Below are 8256 nucleotides of genomic sequence, written 5' to 3'. Positions count from 1 at the left end.
CCTGAGCTGGGAAGATAACCTGGAGAAGGAAATGTCATTCCACTCCAGCATTCTTGCCTGTAGAATCCAATGGACAAAAGAGCCTGGCAGGCTACAGTCTCTGGGGCCAAAAGAGTAGGACACAACTGAGCAACTGAGCACATTGAATCAGTGCACAGGAAATGGGCATTAATACTTCATTTTCTTCAGTCTCTTCCTTGTGTTTAGTGAGGAAATTTTTCACAATATTGCCCAGAGGATATGGTTAAGTAAAGAATTATTTTTCTTGCATAGTGTTTTCTTTTATATTTATCATTATATATTCATTTCAAATAAGAAAATATTTAATTACTTTTTATTTGTTCTATGTTATTTATATTCCATTTATTCTTCCAGAACAAAGAAATCATGTTTCTTGTGCTTGACTTGGTTCACATATGCAATAAGCAGTGTGCAAATAAATTCTCTTAAGTTATTTTGTGATAAATTATTTTATGATCATATTTTCATTCATCAGACATAAATATCATTATAATTACCAATTGTTTTTCCTTCTCAGATGTGAATGTAACAGGCTTCATGATGTACTGCGCAAAAGTGGTACATTTATAGATGTGCAAGGAAATAAGCTCATTGCTTTCATTTTTCTCTGCACTAATCTGTCAAAAAAAAGTCTCTGAGCTGAATTTTAGACTTTAGTAGATTAAATTTATGGAATTTAAAAATATGCTCCTATGCAAACTATCTTTTAATAGATTTAATGTTGATATTTAGTGAATTTTCAGCTTATTTAGTCTAAAGTAAACCACTAAGTTATTTCCAGGACCTCAACTAAACTCAGTTTTTGAAGAAGAAAAGAAAGCAAATAAGTTTTAATTTTAGGAGAGAAGTCAATTTCAAAAAATGAATGATTAAATATTTTGACTTTATTATGACATGGTTACTTTCATTTTTTTTTAACAAGACCGCTAAATTGGCCCTTTCCATAATTTAGACACTTTTAGCAGTCCTCTATCTCTTTGACAAGTTAGAAGAATCTAGATTTTCATCAAGTGGGGAGCCCAGTCAAACCACTTCTAGGTTTGCATTTTTTCCAGATAAATGTTACAATACCCATTTATTGTTGTTTAGTTGCTAAGTTAGGTCTGACTCTTTTGCAAGCCCATAACTGTAGCCTGCCAGGCTCCTCTGTGCATGGGATTTCCCAGGCAAGAATAATGGAGTGCTTTGTGATTACAATACCCATAGATCAGAGTTAACTTTGGATTGTTATCTAAAATTCCATTGAAATAACTTATAGCAAAAACATGTTACAGCCTTGCATAGAATCACTGAAGTCGCTAGTCAGACTGCTTAAGAAATGCAGCTGTTTCTCTTGTATGCAATTCGGTACTGATGCTAAAATGATTGGCTGGTAGAGAGTGTATTTTTCCCCATGTGTGTGTTTTCTTAAGTGATGGGTTAAATAATAAGACAAGCTGTAGGCATGTTGCAGTCTGACTCCATGAGTCATGTGTTGGCAGTGGCCAGGTAAACAGAGCTACTCTGTCTGAAGGTGATGGGTAGCCAGCTACCTTCCTGACAGTTCAATATGAAAGCCAGCTTTAGGGACTTCCTTGGTGGTCCAGTTGTTAAGAATATACCTGCTCAAGCAGGGAACACAGGTTCGATTCTTGGTCTGCACAGGCTGCAGGGCACCTAAGCCCATGCACCCCAATTACTGAGCCTGCATGCTGCAACCACTGATGCCTGAGTGCCCTACAGCCCGTGATCCGCAACAAGAAGCAGCTACTGCAATGAGAAGCCCGAGCTCCACAACTAGAGAGCAGCCGCTTCTTGCCAACTAGAGAAAGCCTACACGCAGCCAGGAAGAACTATCACAGCACCCCCGCTATTAATTAATTAATTAAAAAAGAAAGAAAGCCAACTTTAAAGACCTTCAAAACAAAGACTGTTTATAAAGATTTGATTTCTCGATCTTTGAATTTTGTTATGAGATCTTCTTCATTGACATAGAAAAAAAACCTAAACTCCAAAATCGAATATGTAGTATTTGGAGGTTTCATTCCTCTGCTCCAGTCCGTCCTTTTAATTCTTTAGAGTTAATTACTCTTAGCTATTTCTGGATTTCCTACACTGTGGATTCCGCTAGGATATTAAAAGTCTATTTTAAAATTCTTTTTTAATCCCGGTTGCTTTATTGCCAGGATACACAGAGAGCTCATTTGTTCAGAGTTCCTATTTGAATTTTATCTACTATCTCAATAATGCCCTGTACAGCTAATTCATTTTTCCTGGCTTGAGATATCCAGGGTTATATAACGAGGACGTACTGTACAGCACAGGGAACTCTGCTCAATGTTACTTGGCAGCCTGGATGGGAGGGGTGTTTGGGAGAGACAGATGCATGTATGTGTATGGCTGAGTCCCTGTGGTGTCCATCTAAACCTATCACAACTTTGTTGTCCATCTAGACTATCACATTTTTGTTAATTGGTTATTGCTGGTGCTCAGTTGTGTTCTACTCTTTATGACCCCATGGGACTGCAGCACTCCAGGCTTCCCTGTCCTTCATTATTTCCCAGAGTTTGCTCCAACTCATGTCAGTGATGCCATCCAACCATTTCCTTCTCTGTCATCCCCTTCTCCTCCAACCCTCCATCTTCCCTAGCATCAAGGTCTTTTCCAATAAGTCAGTTTTTCACATCAGGTGGCCAAAGTATTGGAGCTTCATCTTCAGCATCAGACCTCCCAATAAATATTCAGGGTAATCAGCTATTCAGTTCAGTTCAGTCACTTAGTCCTGTCTGACTCTTTGTGACCCCATGGACTGCAGCACACCAGGCCTCCCTCTCCATCACCAACTCCTGGAGCTTGCTCAAACCCATGTCCATTGAGTCAGTGATGCCATCCAACCATCTCATCCTCTGTCGTCCCCTTCTTCTCCCGCCTTCAATCTTTCCCAGCATCAGGGTCTTTTCCAATGAGTCAGTTCTTCCCATCAGGTGGCCAGAGTATTAGCACTTCAGCTTCAGCATCTGTCCTTCCAATGAATATTCAGGAATGATTTCCTTTAGGATTGACTGTTGGAGTGATTGATCTCCTTGCAGTGCAAGGGACTGTCAAGAGTCTTCTCCAATACCACAGTTCAAAAGCATCAATTCTTGGTGCTCAGCTTCCTTTATATTCCAACTTTCATGTCCATACATGACTACTGGAAAAACCATAGCTTTGACTAGATGGACCTTTATTGTCAAAGTAATGTCTCTGCTTCTTAACATGTTCTATAAATCAGCTATACTCCAACATAAAATAAAAAGTAAAAAAAATATATCCATGGTTAGGAATTATACTTTGTTGTCTTGTGTCTTGAGTGTCCTTGGATCTGGAATAATGCTCATCACTCTTTCCTTTTCTTTCATAATGTTGGCAGTTTCAAAGAGCACCTATTATTTGTAGAACATCCATCAATTTGAGCTTACCTGAGGTTTCTTCTGATTAGATTCAGGTTATGGATGTTGTACAGGGGAACAGATGTGACATTGTGTGCTCCTCAGGCCATCACATCAGGAGGCAATCTATGTTGTTTGTCACATTATTGGTGTTTTTGACTATAATCATATGGCTATGATGATTCTGCCAGGTTTCTCTACTGTCAAGTCACTTTCTCCCCTTGGTAAGTAATACTTGGTTTGAAAAATAAGTATTTTTAGGCAATGTAAAAACTTTCACCTATGCTAAGCATCAATTTTTCAATAATTTTGCTTAAATAAATTTTTATTATAATGGTGATTATAATAAAAAGGTGATTTTTCCAACTCTATAATCCCACCCACATTTATCAGTTGATATTCTAGCTGAAGGAGTAAGATTCTTCCCTCCCACCTCTTATTCATTTAGCTTTAATTTATTGATTGGTATTTGTATGGATTCAAGGATTTTTACTGTATTCGTGGATTCTTATTGAATTCAGTGTATTCATTGAATCTGTTACCACCAACATCAGAATTCTTTTTTTCAATATTTTCACACTGAAGGGTACAATTTATGAAGGTGGTTTTATCTCTATCCTTTCTTATCTTTATTGTGTATTTTTTTCAGAAACTCTTTGCACTCTGTGAAGTTGGCTCTGCTGGAATTCGGTACTTGTTTTTCACTTATAGGTAATTTGCAGTATAAGATTGTCTGTCTTCTAATTATGCCAAAAGGATGAGTTTGCATGGTTTTATTTGTTCTTGTCATTTGGAGGTTGTTGGAAGAGATTTTGGTTAGGTAGCTGTCATTGTCCAACTGCCCAGGGGTCTTGGAAGCAAAGAATTTTAAAAGTTGACATTGAATTTCCTTTGATGAGGAGGAATTGCCTTTTGTGTAAAATGATAAAACTAGAGAAGCTATTTCTTAGTACAATGTGAAAATTTAATAGCATGGAACATAAAATAAAAGAGAAGAAGAGGCAATATTCTCTGTAAAAAATGATGAACAGATATTAGGAAAAGAATGGTGAAAAGAGTGAGAGAATTGAAGAGAAATGACCAAGCAACTTGACAGATGTCCATGGAGAAAAATGTATAGTAAGACAGTGTTAAAGACATGTCAAAGCAGTATAAAGATTAAGGATGTCTAATATGAAATTTTAACTTTTTGAAGCCATGTAAATACACATCTGTCATTGCAAATTATAAGTTAAACATACTATACATACAGATACAATGGACCAGAGTTTGTAGGAGTGTTGGAAGCAAAGATGCTGATTTCTGTGTCTTGGTTTGTCACAGAGCAGGATACAGAGAATAGTTATAGGGGTCTAAATGCCAATGACATCAACAGTTCAGGGAGGCAGGGAGGCAATCCAGAGTAATCATGAAAACATTAGCACCAGGGAATGCTTGGAAATCTTGGTGAGGGCACTAGACTCCCCATAGAACATGGCGTAAAGGGCTTAACACAATTTTGCCTGACTTTCAAAGGTTGAGATGTCCTCAGTAAATATACTTTTCACACTGTGAGGTTTGATTCTGTAACTGACATTGTGGAGTATCCCTTTATGAATTCAACAACTGGGACATGTCAACTCCATGCCAGGTACTGCTCTCAGAAATGGAAATGTGATAAGAAAGAATGACTACAAATCCCCATCCTCATGGAAATTTCATTAGAGTCGAAGAGACATATAATACCCACGAGAAACAAATAAAATATATATCATATTATATATGATGGCTCTAAGAGCTAAGGAGTAGATTTCCCAGGTCGTGCAGTGGCAAAGAATCCGCCTGCCAACGCAGGCAATGCAAGAGACACGAGTTTGATCCCTGTGTCAGGAAAATCCTCCGGAACAGGAAATGCCACCTCACTCCAGTATTTTTGCCTGGAAAATCTCATGGACAAAGGAGCCTGGCGGGCTACAGTCCATGGGGTTGCAGAGTTGAACACAGCTGAGTGAGGATGCACATACCACCATTGCCTGGTATTTGATCTACAACCATTTACTTAACTTTTCTGTGTCTTCTTTTCTTAATCTGTGAAATAAAGACAGTAATACTTAAAAGGATTCCTCTGAGTATAAAATGTGATGATACAAATATAGTACTCAGCACAGTGCCTTGAACACAGGCTTTTCTAAGTGTCAGCCATGACTATCATAATGAGACTTGGCTGAGAGAATCCAATTGACGTATTACGATCTGACAACCCACAGGATAAACCTTTGGCTGCTACCGCCCTGCAGCTGCCTGAGCTAGAGAATCATTTTGAATGGTTTAAGAAAGTCCCTGGGTTTCTGAATATCTTTGAGATGAACCAAGAATTTAGGTTTTTAAATTTTTGGATGAGTCAATTTTTTTCTGTTTAAATTCTATTTCCAAATGGAATAAGGTTATGATTTTTTCATTACAGGAGTAATATAGTTTACTGTAAAAAAAAAAATTACCACTATAGATACACATAAGCAGAAAGTAAAAATAAAACAAAAACTCTTTCCCCAGCACTAACACTGACATATGATGAATATTCTTTCATGCATCTCTGTGTACATCCCTGAAGTTCTGTGGGCCTGCCTTTCACCAGGAGCCCAGAGAATTCCATGCCCAGTTCTCTCGTCTTCAAGTCTCAGCTTCTCCTCTGGAAAAAGGGAATACAAGTCCTGTTTCTTTTTAAAATTTATTTATTTTTAATTAACATTTATTTATTTTTAAAATAATATTTATTTACTTGGCTTCATCAGGTCTTAGTTGCAGCACTCAGGATCTTTGATCTTCATTGCGCTATGTGAGATCTTTTAGTTGCAGTATTTGAATTCTCGGTTTCGGCCTGTGGGATCCAGTTCCCTGACCAGGGATTGAACCTGGGCTCCCTGCATTAACAGCTTGGAATCAGCCACTGGACCACCAGAGAAGTCCTGAAGTCCTGTTTCAGAACCCTTCTTCTCTCCAATAAACTGCCTAGTGACAATAGATCAATCCTTCTTACCCCCAGGCTTTGTATCCATGCACTTCACTCATTCTATAGGCTGGGAACAAAGCCTTACATCCTAGGAGACAAAAAGGTTACAGATCTTCCTCCTTACAATTGTTGATTTATAACTTTCTGTCAGACATCTCTTAAAAAGTTTACCTCTTTGTGAGTAAGTCCTTTGTTTTTTAGTACAATTTTCCCCTCAAGTGTGGTAAAGATGTATACTACAAAAAGGAATATTCCCACATTATGTTTTCAGGCAAAGACATACTCATCAAGAGACAACACAACAGTGCAGAGTCTGAGAATATTATATAGAATATTAGATAGAACAACGTTTCGATGAATTCAGAATTGCGCTCTGTTTACATACACTGAGGGGCAGGGGGTGACTTGTGAGTATGTTCTATGCATGCACCATTTCTGTCCTTTAAATACAAAATTTTGTTGCTGTCAAAGTGGTTTCTATGGTAAAACATAATTTTGCAGTGCAGTTTGAAGTTGATAACTAGTGAATAAAATGGCACAAAAAAGAGGTTACCTTCCAAAGAATGGCTGCTTTGTCCCCTTCTCCACCATTCGCCATCCACGTCCTAGGCTCCTCTTCCTTTTATGGTCAGGATATCAAACCTTTGAACTTCCCTGGTGGCTCAGTGGAAGAGAATCTGCCTACCAATGCAGGAGACGTGGGTTCAATCCCTGGGTCAGGAAAATTGCCCTGGAGAAGGAAATGGCAACCCACTCCAGCATTCTTGCCTGGAGAATACCATGGACAGAGGAGCCTGGTGGACTACAGTCCATGGGGTCACAAAAGAGTGGAATATGACTTAAACAACAACAATGGCAACAACAACAAACTGTGTATGTCTATTTCCCATGTGACTTCAAATTGCCTGCAAGTGTGGTTTGCATTTTTTGCTTGTCTAGCACTGTCTTTTTTTGTGTACAGCAGTATCTAACACATATGTCCGTTTATATTTTTTCCATAAATGAGTAAACCATTTAATAAGACCCTGGAGAAATAAATTGGAGTAGTAAAAAGCTTTCCAGATTTTTCTCTGGCTTAAGTCAGATCACCTCAATTAAGACACTTGAAAGGAACTTCTAAATGTGAATATTATCTTTAAATCCTTTTGCAAATGACTTTCCCCTTGTCTTTCTTAAGTTTATTCAATGACTTTCATTGTGAAATATCCACTGTTTTTCCAGTTTGTCCAAAAGGTCCACAATACAGAGTAAAAATACCTATTCAGTTCAGTTCAGTTCAGTCGCTCAGTCGTATCCAACTCTTTGTGACCCCCATGAATCACAGCACTCCAGGCCTCCCTGTCCATCACCAACTCCCGGAGTTCACTCAGACTCACGTCCATCGAGTTGATGATGCCATCCAGCCATCTCATCCTCTGTCGTCCCCTTCTCCTCTTGCCCCCAATCCCTCCCAGCATCAGTCTTTTCCAATAAGTCAACTCTTCGCATGAGATGGCCAAAATACTGGAGTTTCAGCTTTAGCATCATTTCTTCCAAAGAACACCCAGGACTGATCTCCTTCAGAATGGACTGGTTGGATCTCCTTGCAGCCCAAGGGACTCTCAAGAGTCTTCTCCAACACCACAGTTCAAAAGCATCAATTCTTTGGCGCTCAGCTTTCTTCACAGTCCAACTCTCATATCCATACATGACCACAGGAAAAACCATAGCCTTGACTAGATGGACCTTTGTTGGCAAAGTAATGTCTCTGCTTTTGAATATGCTATCTAGGTTGGTCATAACTTTCCTTCCAAGGAGTAAGTGTCTTTTAATTTCATGGCTGCAGTCACCATCTGC

Source organism: Bos mutus, chromosome 8 (assembly GCF_027580195.1).
Source record: "Bos mutus isolate GX-2022 chromosome 8, NWIPB_WYAK_1.1, whole genome shotgun sequence".
Classification (NCBI taxonomy): Eukaryota; Metazoa; Chordata; class Mammalia; order Artiodactyla; family Bovidae; genus Bos; species Bos mutus.
The sequence above is the reverse complement of the archived record's forward strand: the minus strand, read 5'-3'. Positions refer to the sequence as shown.